Raw genomic sequence first — 6,225 nt, 5'->3', positions numbered from 1 at the left:
CATCACTGCCTCAGATATGGTGGTTGTAAGTGCAAGGATTAGTTGTAAAGTTACATTTTTTTATTCCATCACAGGTTTAAACAGTTGCTGAACAATTGTTAATTACATAAGTACTGGTGTGTACCAAGGACCTGTGGGTAGCCAGAAAGGACTGAGGCGGAGACAGGAATAAAGGCTAACAAGTTTATTCCCTCAAAGAACAAGCTAACAGTTCAGAACCGGCTTAGAACAGGAATGCCGCCGCTGCTCGTTGGACAGCTCCCTATTTATGCAGGAGCTGTCAAACGATCAGCCAATCAGGTGTCGAATTGCTTCCCGCTTAAACTCTTTGTTTTGGCGGCTGCTCAGAACGTAACAAGTACATTTCTTACCAATTCAGTATTATTCCAGTTTTCCTGCTTTCTGCTCTGGATCCTATTAGATAGCTTCATTTTTTCTTCAATTCCCATTGGCCTGGTTCATATATGTTTAGCTGGATGAGATTTCTATGGTTTTCACTTAGTGTGTAATATACAACATCTTATGCCAGAACAGCAAGCCCCAAATTTTCTCACCTTTAGGAAAGCTGTTGTTATTCCTTCAGGCATTTGGGACTGATTGATTCTGGTATCACCTCATGGTTGGCTTGTTGTCTCCTGCATGAGCAAGGGGTTGGACTAGATGACCTTCAAGGTCTCTTCCAGCTCTGTTACTGTTAACTTGGTCACTATTTTATATTTTGTATTTATCTACTGTATTATCTGTTTATAGTTATATTGTTTTTTTCTTTTTGTTTGATACCGTGTACCTCACATTGTTTGAGTTGGGTACCTTATAAATCTTAAAAATGAATGAATGAATGAATGAATGAATGAATGAATGAATGAATGAACGAACAAATGTCTATACACAATTACAATGTGTGATCCTGTGCCCTCATTAGAGATTTAAAGATCCAGAGACAAAATGGATGGAAGCTAAAAATGTTATCTGCCCTCTATCTGCATCTCAGAAGTTTTAAGTCATTGATTTCAGACTTTAATTGTGACTAAATCTGGTTCCAATTTATTCAAAATAAGCAATCTGTTCAAACAATATCCTTAACATGGGGCCAGTTTACCAAATACCAGCAATCACTGTGACATGTAAGCCTGCTTGGATACCAGAGACCTATTTTTATGGGGAAATTATGTTGTGCTGTCATAGAAACAGTTATGAAATGATCCAAGAATGTGCAATGAATGTTATACAAAGAAGGCCTCAATGCTATTGTATTCATAGTAAAATTCTGTTCATCTGTGTCCTGCTTAACAGTTGCCTCCAGATTTTTCCAGTACTATTTGACTTAACAGCTGGAATCTGTTCAATACACAGGATTTGAGATTTTAAACAATCGGCTTAAAAGAACACTCTGCACTATCACTTGATGGGTCATGACATCTGCAACAACTGGTGGTTCACAGATTGCATTGATATTTCACTGAGCAACACTGATAAGCAACACAACCAGGGGGACTCCGTGGTGTGTGAAAGATTTAATTTCAAAATGAGCACGTACAAATTCAAGACATTAAACTCAGACTGTAGTTCTTTTGTTAGCAATGATGAATTAAGCATTTTGTTTTATGAGCATTGTTATAAGCAGTTTCAGTACTACTAATGTTAATGCTAAAAATCAAGTCACTTGAGTAAAGCCATAAACCCTAAGATGATTATATTATTGCTGTTATTGTTATATCAGTCCTATTAATAATATGGTAGTTGTAGGTAAAAATATTTTTGCGCACAGATGTTTTGGCATGCAAATATACCACATTGTACAATCCTTCGATGTCCTTTATCTTATGAGACAGTAGGAGCCATACTTTTCTGTGTAGAAATATAAAGGCCAATAGCCTACCCAAAATTTCAACATGGCAGCAAAAATAAGGCATAAACAAATAACATGTTGTTTAGAAATGAAATATATAAAGGGCTAAATCAGTTTTTCAGTCTTGGCAATTATGTGTGGATTGCAACTCCCAGAATTCCTCAGCCAGTGTGAGTTGGAATATCCACATCTTCAAATTGCCAAGATTGGTCTATAATCCTAGACAGGCAAAAAATGCCAGGGAATTTCTAGAAACCTGGCATTCTGACAAATCTGCCATCAATAGACACATAGACATTAACAACATATATAGAGTATGCAAAAGAGAAAATCAACAAGCCCAAAAGAGAAAAAGGTTCCAGCAGCTCTCCCCCAGTAATCAGCACTCAGATCAGCATAGATTAACTCCAAAGTCAACTTTAGACCAACAGTCAAGTAAGCAATGCCCCAATCAAGAAACTGTTAAAAAGCCATCAGTAAACAGCCCAACCAAAGAATCTCTAAGACTACCCAACCAGACAGGCAAGACACTAGAATATAAACTGACAGCAAATAGCAATCCTTAGCATTGATGAGGTTACCTAGTTACAGTAATGAAACATTTAATTTAATTTAATTTAATTTAATTTAATTAACCACATTTATATGCCGCCCAATCCCGAAGGACTCTGGGCGGCTTACAAAAATAAAGAGAAAAAAAAGACACATAATGAACACATACCAAAGAAAACCGTTTAAAATAGCAACACTTCATACATTCATTATAATCAGGGCTGGATCTCAACAGTGAGGTCAACAGCCCTAGGCCTGCCAGAACAGCCAAGTTTTTACAGCTTTCCTGAAGGCCATGAGAGTGGGTATGGTCTGGATCTCTGGGGGTAGCTGATTCCAAAGAGTCGGAGCAGCCACAGAGAAGGCTTTCCTCTGGGGGCCCGCCAACCGACACTGTCTGGCTGACGACATCTGCAGGAGGCCCAATCTGTGGGATCTTACTGGCCGCTGGGAGGTATGTGGCAGTAGGCGGTCTCAAAGGTACTCTGCCCCTAAGTCATGTAGGGCTTTAAAGGTGATAATCAACAGCTTGAATTGCGTCCGGAGACCAATTGGTAGCCAGTGCAGCTCGCGGAGGACAGGTGTAACGTGGGTGTACCTCGGTGCACCCAATATCGCTCGTGCGGCCGCATTCTGGACTAACTGCAGTCTCCGAACGCTTTTCAAGGATAGCCCCATGTAGAGTGTGTTGCAATAATCCAGCTTTGAGGTGACAAGCGCATGAGTGACCGTTTGAAGCGCCTCCCGATCCAAATAGGGCCGCAATTGGTGCACCAGACGAACCTGGGCAAAGGCCCCCCCTGGTCACAGCCGATAGATGATGCTCCAGTTTCAGTTGCGAATCCAGGAGGACCCCCAAATTGCGGACCCTCTCTGAGGGGCGTAAATTTTCACCCCCAGGGTTAATGATGGACTGTCTAAGCTGTCCTTCATGGGCAGCATCCAAAGCCACTCAGTCTTATCGAGATTGAGCACAAGTTTGTTCACCCCCATCCAGATCCTAACAGCCTCCAGGCATCGGCACATCACATCCGCCGCTACACTGAGCTGGCATGGAGCAGAAAGATACAGTTGAGTATCATCTGTGTATTGATGGTACTTTACACCATGCTGTCACATGATCTCACCCAGCGGCTTCATGTAGATGTTAAATAGGAGGGGGGACAAGACCGAACCCTGTGGCACACCACAATTGATTGGTTGACCTTTGCCCCCCAACCAACACCGACTGCGACCTGTCAGAGAGGTAAGAGGAGAACCACCGTAAAACGGTGCCTCTCACTCCCACCTCCCCTAGGCATCGCAGAAGGTTATCATGGTTGATAGTATCGAAGGCCGCTGAGAGGTCAAGAAGCTCCAGGATAGAGGAATGTCCTCTATCCCTGGCCTGCCAGAGATCATCGGTCAGGGCGACCAAAGTGGTTTCCGTGCTGTACCCAGGCTTGAAACCGGACTGAAAGGAGTCTAGATAATCCGTTTCATTCAAGGTCCATCGGAGTTAAAGCGCCACCACCTTCTAAACAACCTTTCCTAAAAAAGGAAGGTTAGAGACAGGGTGATAGTTTTTCAAGATAGCTGGGTCCAGGGAAGGCTTCTTGAGGCGGGGTCTTACCACTCCTTCCTTTAATGGTTGCGGGAAAGACCCCTCCTGCAAAGATGCATTAGTAATCGTATGGAGTCAGCCTCGTGTCACCTCTCTGCTGGTCGAAACCAGCCAGGAGGGGCACGGGTCCAATAAACAGGTGGAGGCACTCATCGCTCCCATGGCCTTGTCCACTTCCTCAGGGGTGACAAATTCGAACTCATCCCAGAAAATCCGATTAAGTCTAACCCTCGGCATCTCGGCTGGTACTGCCCAAGCGTAGTCCAGGTCTGTCCGAATCTGAGTGATTTTATCCGACAGAAACTGAATGAACTCCTCAGCTCTTCTCTGCAGGGGTTCCCCGGCCTCCTCACCTTTCAGGAGGGAGTGGGTCACCCTAAACAGGGCGGCTGGGCGAGATTCCGCGGACGCAATAAGTGGAAAAAAGCGTACATTTTGCCGCCTGTATCACCACTAGGTAAGTCCTAATAAAGGCTCTTAGTAGTGATCGATCAGATTCAGAGTTACTAGCCCTCCAACGTCGCTCTAGGCATCTCTTTTGGCGCTTCACCTCCCGGAGTTCCTTGGTAAACCAAGGTGCCCTCCTGGATCCACTGCTGCGGAGAGGCCTCAAAGGCTCAATCTGATCCAATGCTTCAGCCGCCGCAATGTTCCAGGCAGCGACCAAAGACTTGGCTGGATTGCGGACAAGGGAGTCAGGTATCTCTCCAAGCTCCCTCTGAAATCCCTCCAGGTCCATCAGGCGCCTGGGGCAGAACCACTTAGTCGGCTCCACCTCCCTGCAATGGGGGAATAGCGTTCTGAAGTCAAGCCTCAGCAAGGAGTGATCTGACCATGACAAGGGCGAGGTCTCTATTCCCCTTAACTCGAGATTACGTCTCCACTGCCCCGAGAGAAATACAAGGTCAAGTGTGTGTCCCGCTCTATGAGTCTACCTGGGTCAAGTCCTTGGTTGTCATGGAAGCCATGAACTTCTGTGCCCCATCTGAGTGTTCACCAAGAGACGGCAGATTAAAGTCCCCCAGTACCATTAGTCTGGGGAACTCCACTGCCAAACCGGCTACTGCCTCTAGCAGCACAGGCAGGGCTGTCGTGACGCAGCTGGGAGGTAGTTACATCAACAGCAAGCCCAATTGAACCCCTAGGTCCAACTTCAAGAGGAGAGACTCACGCTCCACAATCTTTGGGGCAAGGATCCTGCGAGGAACTAACAACCTTCGGATGATAACTGCTACTCCCCCACCCCTTCTTGGTGTCGTGATTGGTGGAGCACCTGAAACCCATCAGGGCACATTTCTGAGAGGGGGACTCCTCTCTCTTGGCCCAGCCAGGTTTCGGTTATACATGCCAGGTCTGCCACCTCGTCTAATATTAAATCCCGGACGAGGAGAGCTTTATTTACTACAGACCTGGCATTTAGCAGCAGCAACCTGAGACCAGGGTCCTGAACTCCTCTGCCACCAGGTCCTTGAGTTGAGCCTGAAGGGCCGGAACAAGGAATCACTGTAATGTAGCAAGTTCTTCTTCCCCGGTAATGGCTAGCCCTACAGCTCCTGTCATATCTGCCCCTCCCAGTCATAACCGAAATGCTCCAACATCCTCCCATCCCCGTAGACCCTCCTCCCCCATGGCCCCCATTCTTCCCGGCAGGCCACGTGTACCATTCACTCCAGGACGGGAGGCGAGTCTGGGCCCCCATCCACTTCTGCTTCTGCACTCAGTGGAGGGGACTCGAGGTCGCACTCCCGGTCCTATTATATCCACCAATCAAACACTCTCTTCAGGTACACCCCACAATAGTTATTAAAATATAATAATACAATAATTAAATTAAAAGTGGGCAATTTTCTCTCACATTCATACACTCATACACTCAACAAACCAGCTAAAAAATGCCATTCCTAAATCGATGGTAATTAAAATAATTTAGGAACGGTAAAAAAATTGGAAGTCCCAATCAGTGGTTCCAAACGGTCTTGTCCCCAGAAAGTCACTTAACTGTAGCAGGGGAACCTCCAAGCAGGGGTGTTATCAATCGCTTGGGGGATATCTCAGGTCGGCATCCTCCGGGTCTCCAGCTCCGGCACAGGGCTCTCCTCTGCTGTTTCCCGCAGTCTGGCCCGAAACCAGGCCCTCATCCGAACTCCACAGGGAAGGACTTTTGTCTGAGCCACGCAGGGAAGGCGTTCAGTGCGAGTCCGAGGTGGCTGGGGCCAGTGGT

This window comes from Thamnophis sirtalis, unplaced genomic scaffold, assembly GCF_051295495.1.
Source record: "Thamnophis sirtalis isolate CommonGarterSnake01/CBP01778 unplaced genomic scaffold, rThaSir2_p1.2 scaffold_4, whole genome shotgun sequence".
Lineage (NCBI taxonomy): Eukaryota > Metazoa > Chordata > Lepidosauria > Squamata > Natricidae > Thamnophis > Thamnophis sirtalis.
This window is presented reverse-complemented; position numbering follows the sequence as displayed.